Genomic DNA, 23,093 nt, shown 5'->3' with positions numbered 1-23,093 from the left:
ACAAACACTGTCCGCAATTTATTGGTTCTCTCTGTAATGCTATGAGTCAAGTCAGATTCTTTCTTTGGTTTCTAAAGGTTGAAGAGAATTAGGAGGACTCAGGACAACTGAGGACTGTGAATGAAGATCACTGTGGCTCCATTTCAGCCAATAAAGCTATACTTGTTTATACCAGCTGATGATCTGGTTCCTAACATTTACCCAGGCCCAGCTACTCAAAAGTATTTAGGCACCTAATTCCCACTGAGGATCTGGGCCATGGTTCCTAATGTTTCCCTCTTTCACAGGTGTGCTGCCAGGTGTGATTAATTAGGGACAAATGCTGGCTTTTCTAGTAGGAGTACTGCTGGCAGGGTGTGGAAAAGTGCCTGTGAATTGCCAAAGGCAGGTGCAGGTCAGGCACAGATGTTAAGGGCACTGGCACTTCTGCCCTACAAAGGCATAGCATGAACTTTCCTTTGTGCTTGCTGTCAGGGCTAGTCTACACTTACGAGCCGGGTCGACGCGGTGAGTTCGACTTCTCAGAGTTCGAACTATCGCGTCTAATCTGGACGCGATAGTTCGAACTCCGGAAGCGATAGTTCGAACTCCGGTACTCCACCACTGCAAAAGGCGGTGGCGGAGTCGACCTTGGAGCCGCGGACTTCGATTCTGCGGCGTCTGGACGGGTGAGTAGTTCGAACTAGGGTACTTCGAATTCAGCTACGCTATTCACGTAGCTGAATTTGCATACCCTAGTTCGACCCCGCTTCTTAGTGTGGACCAGCCCTCAGATGCTGTGAGCAGATGGGGCCTAGTCCTGCTCTGATCCAAGCTGGGCACATTCCATTAGAACTGTGAAGCACCACTGGGAATAGCATTTGTCCCCACCCCTAATGCTTTGGGGGGGCACTATCAGTAGCATTCTACCTGGGCCCTCATTGGTGTGCACGGGAAAGAGGTACTATGAACTGTTCCCTCAGCTGGCACCTGCAAAGGGATAGTCAGAGTTTAACCTTTTATGGATCTTCAGATGAAGAGTGCTATAAAGTTGCTATTTATTATTTATTATTATTATTACCCTGTGCATATTAGCTCAGCTTACTGCTTTTTACAAACACTGTCCGCAATTTATTGGTTCTCTCTGTAATGCTATGACTCAAGTCAGATTCTTTCTTTGGTTTCTAAAGGTTGAAGAGAATTAGGAGGACTCAGGACAACTGAGGACTGGGCAGACAGACAGATAAAAGGAAAAGGAGCTGGAGCAAAGCGTAAGTTCTAAATGTGTACACATCTCACCTCAGGTTTCCCATTTTCTTGTCCTGTGTTTTCAAGTTGCACAAGAGGCTATTATAGATTAAGGTGTTGAGTTGGTGTTGAGCTTTACTGATCTTGTACTGTAATCGTGAGCCCTTTACAGTAAAACTATTAATCTTCCATATTGTCTTAGAGAATAAAGAACAGACTGTGAAATGACAGCCAGTTGGGAATGACGGAACATTAAAATGGTTCTGTTTAGAGACCTGGTGTGAAACCAGTGCAGTGGGGCTTAATTTAAATGAAACAAAAGCCATTACATCCTTTACATTTGCAAGGTTAAAAGGTAGGAATGGGGGAGGAGTGGAATGACTGTCACTCAGCATATGCTGTTCCATAAGATATCCTTGGTGTCCCTGAAAACATGTTTTTCTCATCCTGTTGGCAGATCAGACCAAGATTAGAATGTGAAATTCAGTCGTCCTAAAAACCTGATCTTGCAAAGTTGTAAGCATCCTTTGACAGCAATGAGAGTTGAAGGTTCTCAACTCCTTTTGGGTTAAGGCCTTAAGAAAGGTTGGCTACAGCAGATATGGGGAAGTGATCCTTAGTCTAGATGATTATTAATGTCCTGCTTCTAATTGTATTACATTGGCAGGTTAATTAGCCTTTTTTCATGTGATGGGAGCTACATCATGGAGAGAAATGCCTTTATATGATGAAGATGAAGGTTCTTCATCATTAGTGCACAGTGTTATGTCTGTGCTATTAATGCCACATTAACACATAGAGCTGCCATCTACAAATAGTCTCCCTATGTGATTCACTTTAAATCTTGCTTGCTGGCACTTAAATTCAATGGAAATTACCACCAGTGACACCATAGGATAGGAATGGTCAATTTCTACTTCACTCCACCTGATTCATGTTGCATGTAAAGCAAAATTACTTTTTCAAATGACTGAAGTGGAGGTGGTGGGTGGGAGAGCAGCTGAGGAAACCCCTCCTGCTGTGGCAGTCTGATATCACCCTTTCATTTCAGTAAGACTTCAAGAGTGAAAATTGCCTATATGTTCACAAAAGTTCTTGGTGCAGAGAGTCCCTGCCCTTCTCTACCTGAGACCCAGATAGAATGGAACTTGATGAGAACAGCTGTGACTTGCCAGGAGCATATGATCAAATTCTGTAACACTAGCAGGGAAGGAAGTGCTGAGGAGAAAAGCACTTACCTGGTTCTCACAGCTCATAGCTGCAGGCAGCTGCTTCTTTGCTCTCTACCTTTCCCCACTCAGCTCATTTTGATGGCAGCAGTGACCCCCTGTAGGTTCTCAGCCTACTTTGGGCAGTAGATAGATGCTTGGGGTTGTGACCCATGAGCTCCTTGGCAAGGAGTCCCCTCTTCTTTGCAAACAACTTGTCTCAGACCTGACAAACTCACTATAACAATCACATACTTACAGGGTATTTGCCCATAAAGGGTAACATGTAATGTATCTATTGAAAACATGCAAATGATCAAAGTTCATAATCATGGTATGATATGTATAATATTTAAGGAACAATGTAACTATATTTCATTTTATGCCCTTATGGTTAAAAGGAGTCACCAGGGAGTGATATTACTTGGTGATGGCCTATCTGTATAGGAGGGACTTGCCATCCCTCCCCGGTCACCTGACGAGGTAAGGCAAGATTTTATTCTCTACCATTGCTCCATCACAGAACAGTCAATGGAAAACCACCAAAGACAATGGCAAACAATCAAAACCACTTGGAGGTAAATAGGAACTTTATAACAGACAGGGGAACATCCTGTCTGAATAAAGTCAAGAGATTTGATAACCCAGAGTGTGGAGAGGCAATCAGCATTCATGCACTGAGGAGACATCTTGGGGAGCAGGGGTGTTTTTCATTAAAGAAAGGATTCTGATTCCTGTTAATCTAGCCAGCTCTGCAACAGACTGAATTTTGGTGAGTGGGGGAGGGGAACCTACTTTATTAGCTAGGAAAGGTAAGTATTAAGTGTAGAGCCTAGTTTGCATTTTATGATTTTTGTTTTGTATTGTGAGCATATGTTTCCATCACACACTTTTGTTTCTAATGGCATCTCTATTCTTTCTTAAATAAACCTTTTTTTGTTTTTTTGAGTGCTGTGCATTATACAGCTGAGGTGATTTAAGGTGAAACTGAGAAACACTGCTCCTTTGGAGGCAGAGGATCGGGGATTTCTATAAGTAGCCAGTATCAGAGGCTGAATATCACAGGGGAACACTTCTAGGGGACTGGGGTGGACCTCTTGTCCTTGGATAGCCTGTCTTCCACCGGCTGCTTTGACAACACCGGTGCAGTCAGAGTAGTACCTCTAATCCCTGCCCCTAACTCAGAGGATCAAGCAGGAGCTGGAAACAGTGGGAAATAAATTATCTAAAATGTCACAATAAACCATGTTAAAACTCCCATGAATTTTAGATTCAGTAAACATTTTGTCCTAATCTCAGTCTTTACAAGCACTACATGAAAAGTGAGCAGGGTGGGGAGGGAAAAGGAACAGCCAAGAATCCCTCCCCCTTGGGCAAGCCAGCTAAATTTGCCCTGTGAGGGCGCAGAGGAGCAGCTGATGGGTGAAGATGTGTGCTATTTCTTTACAGCTATTTCAGGAAGCTGAAGAGGAAGGGTCTGGCAAAGGGTCTCAACAAAAGCCCTATCATGAAGCAGACACAGGAACAAAGTAGCTTCAGGGGAGACCGGTTTTCTTTATTCTGATCAAATTCCTCATTCAGCATTAGAAGGAAGTGACTTTTCCTGTGATTTTTTACCTTTGTCATATGATAATCTGCATCCTTTTAAAGAGTGTCACAGTAGCCTTGCTTCTCCTGCAATGTAGGAGGCATAATACTCATATGGAGCATGATTCCAGGAGCTCTCAAAGAGGTGGTGTGACGCCAAACTCTCCCCAACACTCATAGTGTCTGAAGAGCCTCAATCTGGCCCTAAATGAAAGCCCTATGGTGTCACTTATTTCCAAACCTTAACGAGCTTCCACATGCTTACAGTATGTGACACAAATACACGCTTACAGAATAGCTGATGAGGTAGTGCACTACAGATGATTAGACTGAGATCTATCTTGCTGCACATGAAAAGATTGTACATGCAGAGAGTAACAAACAAATTATCCCAACTGCTGGTATCCAAGATACAGGCAACAAAGATTAATGTGTTTGTACTCTGTTTCCCTCAGAGTGAGAGACAGTGGTCCTAAATAAATTGCACTGAATTGCAGTAATGGACAATGAAGATAAATCAACCTCCTATTTCACTTCAAGCACTATTATATGATCTATAGTTATCTGAGGTGATTTCCACAGCACACAGTGTAAGGTAATCACCTCTATGCTGCATATTAAAACTTGGAAATCTTTCAGATAAAAAAAAAGACAACTACAGTTCACTCACTTTTACTCTCTCTAAATTCCAGTTTTCTATTATATGACATTTTCCTCAACCTCTCTTAGCTGTGTAGTTGGAGTCAGTCCACGCTAGGCATGGTCTATATTGGCTTCGGTCCTAGAAACAACAGCTGCCCTTTAGGATAGTCTATGAAAGTTTTGACTGAGTGAAAACTAAGGGTGGAATCCACAAAGCTACTTAGGCACCTAAACCCAGGCCTGGTCTAAACTACGACTTTAGGTCAAATTTAGCAGCGTTACCTCAATTTAACCCTGGACCCGTCCACACAGCGAAGCCCTTTTTTTTTACTTAAAGGGCTCTTTAAATCGATTTCTTTACTCCACTTCCGATGAGGGGATTAGCACTGAAATTGGCCTTGCCGGGTCGAATTTGGGATAGTGTGGATGCAATTCAATGGTATTGGCCTCCAGGAGCTATCCCAGAGTGCTCCATTGTGACCGCTCTGGACAGCGCTCTCAACTCAGATGCACTGGCCAGGTAGACAGGAAAAGGCCCGTGAACTTTTTAATTTCATTTCCTGTTTGGCCAGAGTGTTTGCAGAGCTCATCAACATGATGTGCACATTGCAGGGGCACATTGCCCGGCCTGTACTTTGTAAGAAGTCTATGACCATGTCCCTCTCATCACCACGCTGCCATCGCTGCCTCGCCTGGTTTTGCAAGAAACAATTCTCTGCCATTGCTCTGACGGAGGGAGGGGCAACTGATGACATGGCTTTCAGGGAATTAAAATCAACAAAAAGGGTGGCTTTGCATCAAGGAGAAACACAAACAACTGTCACACAGAATGGCCCCCTCAAGGATTGAACTCAAAACCCTGGGTTTAGCAGGCTATTGATTTCACAAAACAAATCGGGTCAATTTCTTGTTTTGATCCATCTATCTTTTACATCTTAGGCTGGCAGCAGACAGTGCAGTACGAGTGCAAGCCATCGTCATCTCCTGGCTGCTCGCCAGAAGACGATGCAGTAAGACTGCTAGCCATCGTCATCTCCTGAGTGCTCGGCAGAAGATGGGAATGACCTGGCTGAGTCACTCCCATGTCTGCCCAAGCGCCCCTGACCGATCTCTTTGAAGCCGGCTAAAAGAGCACCCAGGAATATGATGACGATGGCTACCAATCGTAATGGACCATCTGCTGCCAAAAGGCAATGAGCTGCTGCTGTGTAGCAATGCAGTCCCACATCTGTCAGCACCCAGGAGACGTATGGTGACAGTGAGCTGAGCGGGCTCCATGTTTGCCGTGGTATGGCGTCTGCTCAGGTAACCCAGGAAAAAAGGCGCGAAACCATTGTCTGCCGTTGCTTTCACGGAGGGAGGGACGGAGGAAGGGAAAGGGGGGCCTGACAACATGTACCCAGAACCACCTGCGACACAGTTTTTGCCCCATCAGGCATTGGGATCTCAACCCAGAATCCCAATGGGCAGTGGAGACTGCGGGAAGTGTGGGATAGCTACTTACTACTCACAGCTACCCACAGTGCAACGCTCTGGAAGTCGACGCTAGCCTCGGTACTGTGGACGCAGTCCGCCGACTTAATGCACTTAGAGCATTTTGTGTGGGGACACACACAATCGACTGTATAAAAATGATTTCTAAAAAACCGACTTCTATAAATTCGACCTAATTTCATAGTGTAGACATACCCCCAGAGTTATGTGCTTAAGTCTCCCACAGAAATCCACAAAACTCCCACTGAACATTGTGGGCACTTAAACTCAGCCAACACCTACATTTTTCAAAGTAGAAATTCCCTGGTGGCTCGCCCCAGGGGCCCAACCCAGAGGTGGTGCTGCCCACTTTACAACTTTTTGCTAAGTGATTAGAACACTTAGCTGGGATGTGGAAGACCAAAGTTCAATTCTTCCCTCATTGGACGATTAGAATTGGGGTATCCCACCTTTCAGGAGAGAGCTCTAACCACTGATATTCTGACATAAGACTCCCTCAAGGTCTCCTGTTGAAGATGTTCCACTGTGGCTGAATAGTTGAGCCAGATATGTAAAGAGAGAGTGGGGATGATCCTGTAGTCTACTGGTCAGAGTACCTAAATTGGAGGGGGGGAGAGAAAGGCAGGAGACTCTGGGGCCAATTCCCCTGCTCCATTCACTTTTTATTTATTCACAGTAGAACAGCTTCAGCTGGAGAAACACAGGGGTCCCAGGATCTGTTGGGTTAGAGCCCTCTCCTGAGAGGAGGAAGGGTGACTGTAGTTCCAAATCTTTCTCCTCTTCTGCCAGGGAGGAAGGAATTGAACCTGGCTCTCCCCTATAACTACTGGCCTAAAAGTTATAAGGTGGGCACCTCGTTCTCCAACCATTTTGTGTGGAGCAAGGCAGGCACCTAGCTCATTCCCACAAGAAACTACATAGGTGCCTAAGCCAGGAGATGAGCTCCTGTTTGTATATCTCAAGTGCCTTCTTGCAGTCTTCGGCACCTAACCCTGAAAAAGGGAAATGGCTTACACATCGGTATCTCCCACGGGCTAGTTTAGGCTAGGAGTCGCCTACCATGTTGGCTTTTGTGGATTGCATTCTCAGGCTCCTCTCTCTCGCCATTCAATGTATAGACAGCCTATGCACTAAACTCAGCTTTGTGGATCTCAGTGTTGTTCCTATGATCTTCTAGGCACCTAAAAGTTAGATGTTGTGATGTTCAGTGTTGCAACAGCTTTATGGATTCCACCCTAAGTGCCTTAGAATTTGGTCTTGTTGATAGTAATAATTGTTTAATACAGTTCTTTTCCTATATCAAGTTGCTATATAGCCAAACACTGACAAATACAATGAGGCAGAATACTGAAACAGAAGTGTGTCAAAACCAGAAATATTTTAAGTCTGACCTTGCAATGATAAGAAGAGTCACAAAAACAATTATGAGCCATATTAGTCTCTATTTCTATGCATACAATTTTATGAACACAACCATTAATTCATGGCTTTGTATCATCAATTGTCAAGACTACTTACATAGAAACTGAGTGCAAACCCCATTAAAATTGAATGCACACTCAGCACAAATATTTTTTATATATAGGATCTGATTTTCAGTAATGGTCTCTAATTTTTCAAGTGCAAATGTGCACCCTTAAATATTGTGTCCACACTTTTTCATTCAGATAGTAGCATTCAGACTCAGTAGGACAGATCCTGGCCCCTAGTTCCATCCCTTTTGTGTCACAAAGGAAGGACATCTGCCCTAATATAGAAGATTCCCCAGATGTCAAAAGCCGTCAGCTAGCTGTAATCTACATTCTCCCGGCCAGGCACAGGGGGAGTTTGTGTGTGGCCCAGGGGCCTGGCTGGGGGAAAAAGGGGGTGTATGAAGTGCTCTATGCTGCATTTACCCCAGCCAGTATAGTGGTTCTTAGGGGAACACTCAAATCACTGTAAGTTAAAACATTAGGCTGCATAATTTATAGACCAGGTTGGCACCAAATTCAGTGAAGCAGAGAAGTAGCTTGTGCCAAGCACAGCTCCTCTGGAGCCAGGAATCTGTCCCAAGGACTTATTATTGCAAATAGGTAGGTAAATGTCTAAGTGCTACCACTTGCATTTGCAGTTTATTGAAGGTATAGCTACTGCAGGTGCCAAATTGAACACCAAAATTAAAATCTGGACTGAAGCAGAGATGAAAATCAAGCCCCTAAAATATTTCATTTGTACAGACAAGTGAGTGTGCATGAAAAATTGCATGCACACAACAGAGGCTGAATTGAAATCTCTTCGAAACTTTGGCCCCAGGTGGATGAGTGTTCTGACAAAATGGAGTCAAACTTGGTATTGCATAGAGCACATTATATATCCAACTGTTACATCTTATTCTTGCCTCAGAGTTTGCTTTACCTTGGGGATGGAAAAAGGAGGAACAGTGTTAATAATTTTTATCTCTGTTTTTATCAATTTGGAGTGAAGGAAGAGGTAGAGCAGTATATTGGACTTTAAAGGTGGGGCCAAATTACAATAATCTGAACATTCAAATAAAAGCTGCATGTTGTGTCTATATTTAATGTTACAAACTGAAACCCAAGACATTTATTTAATACATGGCTCTTTGCTTGTACTTTCCTTGGGTATTTTATATACCATTGCCACCTTATGGAAACTTTACAAAACGGTGGAGAGAAGTAACACTATTGTACTGATCCTTACAAAATGTCTGTTTAATGTGGAATGCAACATGGCATTTAAACAGGCTGCAGAGAAGATCAGATTTTAATGGTGAACAAGATGTTGCAAACTCAGAAACCTTTTCTAGTTGAAACGTGTTGGTGGGAAAATGGAGCAGAATCTCTCCATCTTTTTATACTTGCATCTTATTTCCCATGACCCATCAGCATTTTAATTCCTTGGGTTTGGCTCATGCTCTCTCTCTCTCTCTCTCGTTTTTCTTTTGTGTGTGTGTGTTTGCTATTTTGCAGGGGCTTATTAACTGCCTTGTCAGCTGTCCCATGCCTTTGTTACTTTTAGTAGAGGAGCCAGCCAAATGAAAAAAATATCAATTTATTGTCCGCTGTTCTGATCAATCACTCTATCATATGCCATAGGAGATTTTTGCATGATAATAGTTATTGATCTCAGTACATTATACAAAAAGAATATATAACGATTAATAATAGATGTTTAGCCACATAGTTATGTACAACGATTGGCACCTTTTATTGATTGTCTTTAGGGCTAAGTTAGTGAGACTGGATGGTTAGACTGTAAGGAATTTATTTTACTCAAAAACAAAATTTCTCTTTGTTTGATGGAAGTGGGGTAGACGAGAAACAAAAAAACCCAACAACTTGTGTTAGATATTCAGTATCTATTGTAGAGTCCATGAGGGCCGGGACTGTGGGCCAGATTTTTAAAGGTATTTAGGTGCCTAAAATGGTGATAGGTGCCTAGTACTTTTGGAAATCCCATTAGGTGCCAATCTGCATCTTTAAGTTCCTAAATACCTTTACAAATCCAGCCGCATGTCTCATCTTTAATTTGTACAGTGCCTTGCACAATGGAGGCTTGAATTTGATTGATATAAATAATAATGTATGAGAGGTTTTTTGACACAATCATTTTTATTTTAAAACTATTAAAATGTCTTGAATGGCCTCAAATTTTCATTAGATGGGTCAGACCAAATTCTGAAGTCTTCATTTAGTTTTTACTTATTCAGCAAAATTCTCAGAGGACCAGATCCTACAAGTCCATTGACTTCTTTGTGCATTCTCAATATCTGACCCATTGAAATCAAAGAGAGCTTTCCAGGAGTAAAAACTAAGTCAGGGACTTCAGGATTTAGCCCAGTAATACTACTCCATATCTTACACTTCCAGGCATCCCCCGGGGATTTACGCAGTCCCTCATTTTCCTTCCCCTTCAATCCCTTTCTCTTAGATGACATTTGGAGAGTTATTAAAGCAGGTGATCCTGCAAAACTCTTAAGCCTACAGCTATGTAAATAACTAACTTTTTTGGTTTGACTATTAAACCAGAAAACAAAAATATTTAGGTTGACCCAAAACAATTTTTTATATATTTTTATCAAAATGAAAAAGTTTAAAAAAATAGTTTTGTATTTAACCAAATGGTTAATTCAACCCAAAATTAAATGTTTCATGGGGGGATAGGTATTATCCTTTTTTCCCCTGCTACAAATTCACAGTAAAATTTTAACTAAAATAGTGTTTTGAATTGAAAAATTGATACATTTCATTTTGAAAATGTTGAAATTAATTGTTTAGATTTGTTTTGGGGGTTTGGCAGTGTCTCTGTTTTTAGACCAAAACTATTTTGTGAATTTGATCTGAATTAGTGAATTGTTTAGGTTGACCTGAATCTCTGCATTTTTTGGTGGAAAAAGCTTTCTCTCAAAAAAATGTCATCTAGCTCTACTTAAGCATGTTCTTACCTTGAAGCACATGAATAGTCCGACTTTGGAGTCAATGGAACTCTTCATATGCTTCGAGGTAAGCAAATGCTTAATTCCTTTATTGGATTGGGGATAATAATCAGAATACTAAACATTTACCACTGGAACATTCCATTTCTTTTCTTGTCATTTTTCTCTTTCTCCACCCCTCTGTGTCCAAAAAGATGTTCCTTGCTCAGCTGGAGAGGTAGTTTCTCCTTATTAAACACAAGAAACTTGCTTTGATCTTCCATTGCTTGAAAATAAGTGAATCTAGATAACTTCCACCTAGCTTGTCCAGTTTATAAATGGACAAAAAAGGTACATGCTAAATGTTTTTAAGGATAAATAGACCAATATTTTAAAAAGCATTAAGAGCTCTTTCATTCAATATGTTCCCAGAACATGGTACTATTTCCAATTATCCTGCTTTTCTTCAAACCTAGAAACAACAAATGAATAACAGATGTCAACTTCTATTGAAGGCTACTTACTGAATGCTGGCTGTTCTTGCTTATTGGAAACCCTTTTAGAATGATTTTTTTCTTTCTGTTGCCATGACAATATTTGGCCTAATCCCATGGCTTTGTTTCACCCGTAAAGAACACTATGTAGGCCAGTGGAATTGTCGTTAACATTAATACTATTCAGTTTACAAAGAATGTCTTAAATGTGTCCTCCTTTGTAAGTGTTGTGTTAATGATTTCCTCAAGAAAGCTCAAATGGAAATACAAACACTCAGCTTTCCTTGATTATAAGTATTGGATTTTTCCCCGAGCTGTGCGTATACTATACAGCAGTGATTCGCAAACTTTTTTTACTGGTGACCCCTTTCACATAGCAAGCCTCTGAGTGTGACCACCCCCCCATCAATTAAAAATGCTTTTTTATATATTTAACACCATTATAAATGCTAGAGGCAAAGCAGGGTTTGGGGTGGAGGCTGACAGCTCGCGACCCCCATGTAAGAACCTTGGGACCCCGAGGGGTCCCAACCCCCAGTTTGAGAACCCCTGCTATACAGCATGCTGGAACTCAAATGTCTTCCTGGTGGGGTGAAAGTGTTCTGTAATCCTGCATTGTAGCAAGGGTAGCCTAGCAGAGTTTGGGTATTTTACTGACATATATCAAACTCAGGTTCCAAAGCTCCATACAAAAATCTTTCTGTCTAATTTCTTATTCTGCATCTGTGACATAGAATAACATTCCAGGCCTTTGTTTCTTTTTGTGTGTGTAAAGATTCCAATTTAGAACCTACAATTAACTGCAAGTATTAATGCTAGCCTGTTGCCCTCTAACTGAATTGCAGTCCATTTAAAAATGTGATTGCCCCAAGTCTAATTTAGTGGAAGAACCCATCTGAGCAACAGGTATATGTCCAGTGTAACTAAATAAATTTAAATCTTAAAGTGAATAAATTCTTCTAAGTTAATTTTCCCTTTTATGGTAGCAAATCTACCAGAAATGATTTTTTTTATCTCTGGTCATAAGAAATAGGGTGGATTTGAAGGAGGTGAGGATGATGGCTAGCCAAAGAGTAATTGGAAGGACACTATGCATGGGGGGGCTGTGGGAGGGGAGGGGGAATTAGGTAGATTATTTAATGGATACCAGCAAAGTTCACAACATCTCTCATCTTGCATTCTGCAAAGGAATTGAACCTGGTAATAAATATTCAACTGACAATTGCTGTCCAGAGATTTAGACCACCACCTTCCCTTTGCCCTTAGTGTATAAGCCAGCGGTGGTCAAACTGTGGCTCTCAAGCCACATGCAGCTCTTTTACTGTTAAAGTGCAGCTTATGGAGCCCCCATTCTCCACTTACCAGACTGCGGGGGGGAAGCTCAGGACCTCTGCCTGGCAGCGGGGTAGTGGCTTCTGCCTGGGGGGGAGGGGAGTCTTGGGGCTTCAGCAGGAGTGGGCTGAAGCCCTGAGCCCTGGCAGATGCCTCCCACAGGGCTGAAGCCCCGTGCCCCAGCTCTCAAGCTTCTGAAGATTGTCGTATGTGGCTCGGAGAGTCAATAAGTTTGGCCACCCCGATATAAGCCCTTGTATACATTGTCTGCTCTGCTAGACTTTCTGTGAGTGGAATTCCATTGAGTTAGCTCTTCTCACCTGAAAATGTGCAAGGACTAGACTACTTTACACCTGCAGTTCATTCTGAATATCAGCCTTTATTAACTTCACCAAGTGAGTAAAATAGGTGCATATTTTGCAAGCTTCTGCCAAATGTTTATAACTAGCCTGAGTCTTCAGGAAATCCATGTACCAGCAGGTCCTGACATTGTATAAAGCATGGCACATGAATGAAGGAGATATCTCATGGTGCTGTGATCAATTTGGCTCTTTCACTAGTGATAAAACAATCAGATCTACCCTAGGAGGTAAACCATGCAATTACTTGTCCCGTAAGCTTTCATGTGGGATGCTGAGTAAGTTTTATTAAATGGAGAGATGCAAAAAGTGCAGCTTGTTTTCAAAAATTACTGCCAATGCCCGAGGTGGGTGATCCTCTTTCCCCTCAAATGACACCTGCTGCGTTGTTGTGAGACTCAGTGTTAAGCGCTTTTCATCTTGTATGAAAAAGAGTAATTAAGTGGACACATTGTGATAGTTCTGGCTTGTTAAATATGATGGTTTCCTGCTTATTTTAATAAATTGGATACATTGTCATGCTGATTTGTCATTGTGCAGGTTCCAAAAAGATTTTGATATGGGACCAAAATTGCCCAGATTCATTTCAGTCCCTCCCTCTGTGATGTAAAAAGAATATGGCAGGGAAATACAAGGGCACAGATTCGTCTCTTAGAAGGCCAGTATTTGGGGACTCTGGGTGATCTAAGATGTACTTTGCTATTCATTTTGCTCCTCTTCTTTCATGATGCCTGTTTTGTGTTGGACTGAGATGGATGATGTAACTCTTACCAGCAAAGAAAAGACCAGCCTTACCTTGAGCCCTTCTGAGCATAGCCCTAGCACTTCAGTACTTGACTTGTTCTGGTTCACAAACTTGAGCTTCGAATCTAGAATTAAAATGCCTCAAAAAAGATTGGGGGACAGGAAAAAGAAAATTGCTTAATTGTATGCTTAATGACTGGACCAATGACACTTTCCTCAGACACTGTAATATAATTGGATCTACAATTTGCTCTGTTTGAAACAAACACAATGCCTAAGCTCTTAGCATTTGGCTCTTTTCTCATCTAGAAAATGTAAAAGTTGGAGTTAAATTAATGGACTCTTCCTCTTTCTGCTTGTCTGGTCTCAAACGAGTGTCAAACCTTATGAGTCCCAAAGGAGCACTTTTTGTGTGTGTGTTTTAAACATGACTTGAAAGTCTGAACTGTGTTCCAGAAATAATGTCTTCTTTGTGGGACTTGTGTTTAGAAAGGTCAAATGCTTTCCCTGCTTCTTCTTTCTCCTTCTGATGAAAGGCCAAAGGCTCCAAAACACGTTCCCACACCCCAAATAATAACTTTATTTGCCCAGTGAGATAGAGCTGGGTTGATTTCATGCTGAGTGTCATCCCATGGTTTCAGAAGCTCTGATGGCTGCCACAATTGAAGCAGTTTGCATTTCTTGATGAATTAGCCTATTTTGTTTTTTTCAGTAACAGCAAAGTTTCAGTTAAGTTTTGATGCAGCCCATTATATGTGCAGTTCATAACCTCTGTTGATTACAGAATTTTGAACCCTTTCATATTGTTTATGCATTTAAAATGTCCTAATTTCTTTTCTGATTTTTGTTCAGTTTCAGATTGTCTCTTTACATAGCCAGGAGGGTGAATTTGAGTACTAAATCAGCTACAATGAACAACATTAATAATTCATCATTGCCACTCTTTAGTGACAGGGGTACTATAGCTCCTAACCTGAATCTAAGAAGATACTGTGGTTTCTCATGTATTTATTTAGCTTATACATATAAATCATTAAAAAGGAGCACCTGTCCCTTGCTCTAGGAGCTCCTTGAGAATTCTTAAATAAACAATCTTGGACAGACCACTCCTGTAATCTCCCTTTCACGTTAACCAATAAGCTAACAGCAGAAAAACATGTTTAAGGACTCCTAGCAGAACCTTCCCATTCTTTCCCATCTTTGGAAAACAAGTGGACCTTGCAAACTGCCCTGAAGATAAGAGTAAATACTGGTGGCTTAGAAAGCCAATTTTAGTGTCCAAGTATATAGTAATAGACAGATACTATAGCTCTCTGTTACTATAGTATCAGGTGCCCAGAACAACATAATACTATAAGCGTGGGTGGTAAGTTATGCCCCCCTAAAAAAGTGTTAATGTATGATGAACTAATAGACTTCCTGAAGCAAGTGGATCGTAGCATCCTATTTCTTTACTTCAGTTGAAAAGCACTTTTTTTAAAATAGCGGAAGGGGCACATTTTGTTTTTTAAAAATGTGTCTTTCAGCTGCCTTCTAACCAGCACCTGCTATATATTAATGCAATAGATCAAAATGGAAGGAGAAAATTTTCATTAACTTCAGTCTTGACATTATCTGGTCTACTTTGCTGTGTTCCTAGGGCCCCAGAAGTTTGGGTGCTGTGGTATCTTGAAGTGTGAGCAAAAGGATTCTAGGGTCTGTCTTGGAATCCTGTATTGTCAAATGCAGCTTTAATATTAAAAATTGATCCTTTATACCTTTCTGAAACTGGCAATCTCTACTCTGCCCTTTGGGATTATGTCATGAAGTCAAAACTAAAAGTGGGATGTAGAGAGAGATTCTTACAGTGACAGAGGGCCAAATTCAGCTGGCGTACTTCAGTGGAAGTTGCATCTGCTCATCCAGGAGTAAAGCTGTGATTCAGCAAGGTACTTAAGCATATGCCTAACTTTAAACACAGGTAGTCTCATTGAAGTCAATAAGACTACTCCGATGCTTAAAGTTAGGCACATACTTAAGTACCTTGCTGAATCAGGGCCTAAATTTGGGGTCTAGAGTAGGTATTACTGCAGAATGGTCTTTGGCACCAATGGCTCTACATGGTCAGAAGAATGTATTTTCATTTATAGTCAGAAACTGAAGGAGGAGACAGACAGGGACAGAGAAAATATTAACATTGAAAAGTTGTTTAGATTACTATTTGTTCTCTGGTCTTGGGGCTGCCAGAAGAAACTGCTTAAGGGTGAAATTCACCCTGTAAAGAGGGCCAGCAAAAGGTCTATGTGCCACTTAACCCACTTAAACCCTGAAAATAGAATTTAAATGGTGATTAGGACTCATACCAGCCCTATATACAATAGTGACTTTTACTCCATGTAGAGTGAGAAACCACAGCAAAGGACATAAAAGGAAAGAGAAAAGAAAAGATCTGAAAGATTCAAGAAAAGAAAAAATTACCAATAAAAACATTCACTGGAGACGTATGGACAGAACTTTGCTCCTTAAAGGAAAGGCTCAAATGTTTTAAGGTGTAAAAAACCAGGGCATTCTGAACCTCAGCAATACTCATTGGAATAACCAGTAAAACCCATCCCAGCAGTTAAAGTTTGACCCTGCAATCATACAAACTTCAGTAGAGTAAAGCAAAGTACTTTCCAAACAACTATTGATATGTACTATTAAGTGATTTCACTGCCTGTGGTTGCAATTGAGACTCAGATTGACTCAGTTTGGACAAAATGTCTTGAAGAGAAAGATAGTTACAGAAAGTTTACATGAAAGCTTATGCTCAAATAAATTTGTTAGTCTCTAAGGTGCCACAAGTACGCCTGTTCTTTTTGAGAAAGTTTACAGAATTCTCTACAAGACAGTGAATGAAATCCTCACCCATTTACGTCAATGGCAAAACTTCCATCAACTTCAATGGGGCCAGGATTCCACTCAGTTTGTGTCCTGAAAAAAAAAAGTGGATTTTTATCCAACTTGGAATGATAAATAGAAGATGATGTGAAATCACCATTCCAAGAGACAAAGAAACATGAGCATTTTCTTGACTGTCTATGAAGCATGAAGACCCAGTGGAATCCATGATTCATAATTCCAGTGTATACAGCTGGAATGGCATCAACAAGTGTACTTTTCACTCTGATGATATTATTTATGTTTTTCATCTAAATTATTAGTAATAGCAAAAATGTCAACTCTGAAGAGGCTGGAAGTGAGGCATAGAAGTATTTCCACAGCAATGGAGAAAAATCCTTATAAACTGATCCAAGAATAAAACGCCAAGAAATGAATTGAACAGCACAGCTAGCTCCTGGTGTGTATTAGAAAAGTTAAAAGCTAAAATCAATTACATATTATTTTACGATTATGAATCCAATTATTGTTGTCAGCAAGAAGGGAGAGTTTAGACAGAAAGGTCATTCCAAGCATTACACCATTTCATTTTGGTTGCATGCTTCAGTGGGGTTGGAATGATTTCCACACTTGTCACCCTTACAAAAAGAATAGAGACTGAACATATAATACAGAGATTGCAGCTGGTAGAAACCACATAAAATGTTTACTGACATGAAACGTTTACTGATAAGGAACTGAGGCTCAGATTGTTAAAGGTATTCAGTGTTGCAATGCTTAACAGATTTAGCAGCCTAAATCTCATTGAAAATCAATGGGACTTAGGATCATTAATCACTTGAAAATGAGCCTTATGCTCCTAAATCGGTTAGGTGGTGAACACCGAGCAGAGCATTGCCTAAATCCCTTTAAAAATCTGAGCCAAGGAGAGTTGCCCAAGATCACACAAGAAATCTATAGTAGAGCAGGAAATTGAATGTAGGTCTTCCTGAGTCCTAGACTAGGGCCCTAATCACTAGATAATCCTTCCTGTCCCTTATGCCCTCATCCTCCAAAGATTTATGAATATGCCTAACGATGCATGTCTGTAATCCAATCAAATATTCTACTCGTGTGTAAAATTAAGTATGTGTGTCATTCTTTACAGGACTGGGACCTTCCAATTATTTATAAAAGGAACTGTTTTTTAAAGACACCTCTACCAAGGTGCCAGGTTTGATGTTGGTCATCTCGCAGTCTAAAACATACAACTAAAAGAAACTTGTGGCCACCGATAGCATAACTTCTGTATTTCACAATTTAAGATGTTAGCAAAATAGTTATTGAGCTTGACATTAAGGATATGTAAACTTTCAGGACCCTTCTTACGGCTTCCAAAAAATGTGTTACTCCAAATTAGGTTAAACTCCTGCAAATATTTAAGCAAATGTGTAAGACTTTGCAGAATCAGGGTCTTATTTACTAAATATAATTTCTCATGCAAATATGATTAGTGCATGCCTGGTGGCGGCATCCTGAGGAAGTACGTGGCATGAGGAATTAGGCCTGAGGAATTATTCTTGACTAGCTCTGGAGCTTCCAATCAGTAGTGCAGGTGTGTTTGTCTGGTAGAAAACTAGAGATGTAGCCTGAGAACTAGGACTAGTTGAAATTTTTCAGTGAGTTCTACTTAGAACGGAAAGAGATCTCGGTAGGCAAAAAAGAGACTGTCCCTCAGCCGTTCTGTTCTACTTCCCTCCACTGTGCACAAATGATGGGTCTGAGTTACAGCAATAGCTGGAAGAGTCATTCAGGGACAATGCAAATGAAGGGTCAAAAAAAAAGCTTATTGAAGCTGTTACTTTATAGCATCTCTCATGGCCATTTAATCCAATTTATGAGTTAGTGTGAAGCAGGCATAACAAATCCTGGCAGTATAGAATAAATGGCATTGTCTGAAATGTTCTATATTACTATTCCTACACAGGATTGCTTATAAAAAAAAAAGAAAGGATCATTTTAAATTTGATTGTTCAAGTCAAAAGTGTTTGGCCCAGATCCTTGAGGAGCACACAGTGCAACCCACAAAGGGTTTTTGCAAAAGGGGCTTTAAGACAAATTTATGCTCCTGGGGGTGTCTGGACCCAGCTAGTCTCCTGGCATAAGTTAGACCAGCCTGACGCCTGATATAACTTACCCTGTTGCCAATGGCCTCAAGGTAATGCTTGGATGCAGGGAAGCCTTGACCACACCATCTTTTACCCAGCCATAAACCCTTTGCCAGTTACATAGAACACAAGTGGTGTGGGAACCATCACCACCTCCGAGCCTCCAGAGTATTGCCTTACACTGAGCTGATCCTTCCAATACCACCTTCAGGGCCATTATATGGAAAAACAGCGAGGAGCCTTTGAATTGTGCCTAAAGGACATTATTTTGAACATCTGTACTGGATGAGAACATTTGCAGGCTGGATCTTTCACTCTGGTTTCCTTTGTGAGTACCAAAATTCTAACGGCTTGTCTACCCTGGCAAGTTTCTGTGCAGCAAAGTAGCTTTTTGCGCTCAAGCTGCAGACGTGTACACGCTGCCAGGCCACTTTATGTGCAGAAACTCCTCAATTGCAGCGCTGCAAAAAACCCACCTCGACAAGAGTCGTAAGGCTATTTGTGTAGAGGCTCCAGCACTCTGTTGCCAGTGTAGACACTTGATTGCTTTCTGCACTGTAATTGGCCTCCGGATCTGTCCCGTAATGCCTCAAGTGACCGCTCTGCTCATTGTTTTGAACTCAGCTGCCCTGGAGACATGCGCCCCTCCTCTTTCAAAGTACCCCTTTGCATGCTGTGCTGATATGCTCTGGGACACACAGCAAACCATTAATGTGGAATGCTCCCGCAGTTGAACACAGAGGCAGGTGTGTGTGTGTGTGTGTGTGTGAGAGAGAGAGAGAGAGAGAGAGAGTGCTCTGCAGAGAGCCCAGGGAGGGAGATGGGAGCTGATGGGGTATCTCCCTTCCCCTGCCTCAGGACTGATTGCTTCCTGCCGCTGTCTGAACTTACAAGACATCATACTGACACACTCTCTGTCCCCCAAAACACACTGTCTCTCTCTCCAACTTCAGACACACACACACACTTCCCCCACCTTCAGTTGAAAAGCAGCTGGCAATGTAGTAGGATGCCCTTGGAAGAATGGGATTGAGAAACCTGCATCATGTGATGCTGTGCCTGCCCCATGAGGCATTGCAAATCCTTCCCAAAGCACCCTGCGGTCAGTTGTACAGAGGGATAGCTACCACAATGCACTGCAGTCTTTGCCCTCGCAAGAGCTGCTAATGTGGATGCGCTCCAGCATCACAAGGAGCACAGTGTGGACACGCAACAGCGGTTTAATTCCAGGGTTTTAATAAAAGTGGTATAACTTGTGGTGCAGAAACTTGCCAATATAGACATACCCTCAGAGGAAAAGGGAAAACCCACCCCTGTTCTTACTCTTTTCCTGGCATTAATTTCTAAAGTTATATCACAGATTCAGTTGCTTAACAACATACCATCACATATGATCAAGCCATAATGCAACAAAAAGTAAACTTAGCAAAAGTAGCTTTAGCTCATATTCATCAAAACGGCTTATTTTTTTCAGTGAACTGAAACTTCAGTATGAACCAGCTTTGCTCACCTCAATTTTTATATAAAACAGGCCTCTTTCTAAAGGCCATGTTCTTAGATTTCACGTGCTGGTTACCAAAACACAAAAGCATGTTATGAAACCATGGAACACAAAATGTTTGCTGGTTTATTGAACAGAGGACTTTAGAAATGAACAAATTATGTGTCATGTTCAATACAAATCCAGCAAACAGTTTTTAGACAGAAATGATAACTCTTATTCGTAAGATCTATTTGCTATGTGGCTGTAACATTTGTAGCTCATGTCAAATGTGCTGTTTGAATATTTATTGTCATAATGCCTTTTAGAGAGTGTGGAACTTAAGGAGTGGTTTGGTTCTAATCAAAAGCTCAATGAATGTCACTGGTTGGTTAAATTATGCTTTCCTCCCGAAAATGCTATTTGGCCACATTAGAGGAAAATTACTTACACAGTCAATAGTATTGTTATATGCCACATGTCTTTTCCTTTTCTCTCATAAAACTGTGTTGCTTTAAAATGTAGGTGCAACTTTGTTGCTTATGAAAGTGAAAGAATGACAGCCCTTCCTAGAGGGAAAGCAGAGGCTGGGAACATTTTCCTGCCCACTTCTTGTGAAGCATCTGTCTTGGGCCATAGCAACCCAACTATCTTCCCTGCTGGGCTTTCCTGAGTAGATACAGCAGCTCGTTCCAAGTTGTGAGAGCCACATGCAAAAGAGTTCAGTCTTGGTAATGGGACTAGGCAAATTCCATCAAATTCATTACACTTGTAAAACTATGGCTGTGTTTATTGCCCATGCCCCTACTTCGCATGCATATAAAAACTCCTTGGGGATTGCTCTAACTATACTGTTATAACATAACATGTTTGGGAAATAGGAGTACTAGCATCATATTTGGAGCAAATTGGATCTCTCCTATACTATAAAAATAGTCAGTCAGATGCTGGTTACCAACTGGCAGCAGAAAGAGAATCCAGACCTCTCCTACCAATGCGCTCTCCTTCCAACCTCTAGTCTTATTCACATGTGAGAGACAGTGAGGAAAAACGTGAGAAGCATTTTTGAACCCTGAACTGAGGAGGGCTATTAAAGATGCAGACAGCAATCCTAGAGCTAGAAAGACTCTACGGGCTCATAGTAGATCAAAAATGGACCAGGACAGAAGGATACAATATAATACAGACATCAGTAACTGGATTCACCTTCCACTGGAGCAGAGTTAGACCAATGCTGAGCACTTTGAAAATCTCATCCTTATATTACAGTTGCCTTGAAAGCCCCAATCAGTGTTGGAACCTCACAATGTTGGGCACTGCACATATAAGATGACATCGCCCCTTCCCCAGGGAGCTTACAGACTTAGAAAACTGGAGACGTAGCTATCATGGGTGAAAGAGAGATATACAGTCAAATATATACAAAATGTTTATATCTATATGTACATATGCATTTTTTTATTGTTATAGACTAAGTGCCAACTATCCCCTTATGCCCCATAATCTAGCTACCATTAATTGGGTGGGCTTTTTTTTTTCTAGGCAATGTTGCAGAGTATGTCTTGAGGAGAATGTTGAAGGAGGAGGTTGTGGCCTTATGGACCAGTTCAAAGAGAGCGTTCTTTGTGTAAGGAACAGCATGGAAAAGGACATGGATATATTTGTGTGAGATGCTGACAAATGGGCAGACTAGGCTGACGTTCTTGGTGGATCAGAGGAAGCGGGGTGGGAGGGTGTTGCGGTAAAACACAAAAGACTGCACCGGTAGGGAGGATTAGATTTATGAAGGGCTTTGAAGGTGAGGACAAAAAGTTTGAACTTGATGCAATAGGTGTCAGGCTTTGTCTGATTTTTCAGAAAACTTGTGCCCCATTAATGAAGCCATTAAGAAGTGTCTAGCTGATGCTGTTGTTTTACACTAAACTGAGGAGTCACTCTTCCAACTGTTAGGTTTTTACCTACAGCTTTTGCTGCTGTCTCAAGTGACAATCCTAAGCAGCTTTATGTGAGTAATTAAGATCCAAAAGAGGTTTTAAAAAAACTGCATGTCTTCTGCCTGGCAAAACAAAAGCAGCGAAGATCCCACACAGGGGCAATTTATATCTCATGTGTGCCAAGGGAGCTCCAGGGCAGATCCATACAATTCACCAGGAAGATGGGAGGAAGAGAGATGTATGAGGAATGGGGCCAATAGGTCTATGCACTTTACTGAATTTCTGATGATGTGTTAAACCTGGTAAATTCAAAGAAAACCTTATAGGTCACACTGTTGAGAAGGAGACAGCAAAGTACTACTGCTCTAGCAATATTGAAATGTTAAACTACAATAAGGCAAAAAATGTTTGGCTTGTTTCAGATATTCTCAATGTCTCCTACATATAAAAAGAGAAAAATGTTGTGACCCAAATCTGTAAGTAAAGAGCTGGGCTGCCAGGTGAAATTTTCACACAATCTTTTTTATTTCCCAGTCTGCCCCCAGTAAAACTATACGGCTAGTTTTGGGGAGCAATCTTCTAGCCTCATGAAAATGTCCATCTGCCTATCCCTGAATGCGAGTCTGTGATGATTCAAAGCTGAAGAGTCCACTCTGAGTGTATGAAAGGGTTTCATTGATGGTCCATTGTCTTCCTTTCTCGGCATGCTGGCATGCAACCGCTGTTCATGGCACTTTAGAGCACATAATGCACTTTACCATGACATTTTATTGTTTTAGGTGCTATTCCATTGTCAAAGATATCTTACTGAAGTTTATCATTATATGCTTGGCATTATTTTAATAGCTTTGGCAACTGCATCAAAGAAATAAATAAATCACAGACATGCTGCTAAATCACAGACATGCTGCTGGGCATGGGCTTCCTTTCATGTCATTTCTTGACTTAATTCAATATTAACTTTTTCCAAAGTTATCAAAATGTTTATAACAATAGATGACAACCACTGTGTTTATGTGTTTGTGTGCAGACAGAGGTGGTTTTTTTTCAAACTGATGTCTGAATTATGCAGCTAATCCAGGAATGTGAGTCAACAGAAACTAAGGACTTTTTTATTTTTCTTAAAAGATGATGTTATCATAACAAGAAGAAATTGTCTAAAAGAATACTAT

General features: G+C 41.1%; 1 long non-coding RNA gene across 1 annotated transcript in view; it reads left to right on the top strand.

Annotated features, from left to right (window-relative positions):
- The first annotated feature begins 233 nt into the window (after positions 1 to 233).
- The window catches only part of LOC120408169, a 44,396-nt gene continuing 21,536 nt past the window's right edge, over positions 234 to 23,093 (top strand). The window contains exons 1-3 of the long non-coding RNA XR_005600482.1: positions 234 to 287; positions 1,170 to 1,250; positions 21,530 to 21,614. This is a non-coding gene — a long non-coding RNA (uncharacterized LOC120408169). The remainder of the gene's footprint in view (positions 288 to 1,169; positions 1,251 to 21,529; positions 21,615 to 23,093) is intronic.

This window comes from Mauremys reevesii, linkage group 6 (genome assembly GCF_016161935.1).
Source record: "Mauremys reevesii isolate NIE-2019 linkage group 6, ASM1616193v1, whole genome shotgun sequence".
Taxonomy (NCBI): domain Eukaryota; kingdom Metazoa; phylum Chordata; order Testudines; family Geoemydidae; genus Mauremys; species Mauremys reevesii.
The sequence above is the reverse complement of the archived record's forward strand: the minus strand, read 5'-3'. Positions and strand labels throughout refer to the sequence as shown.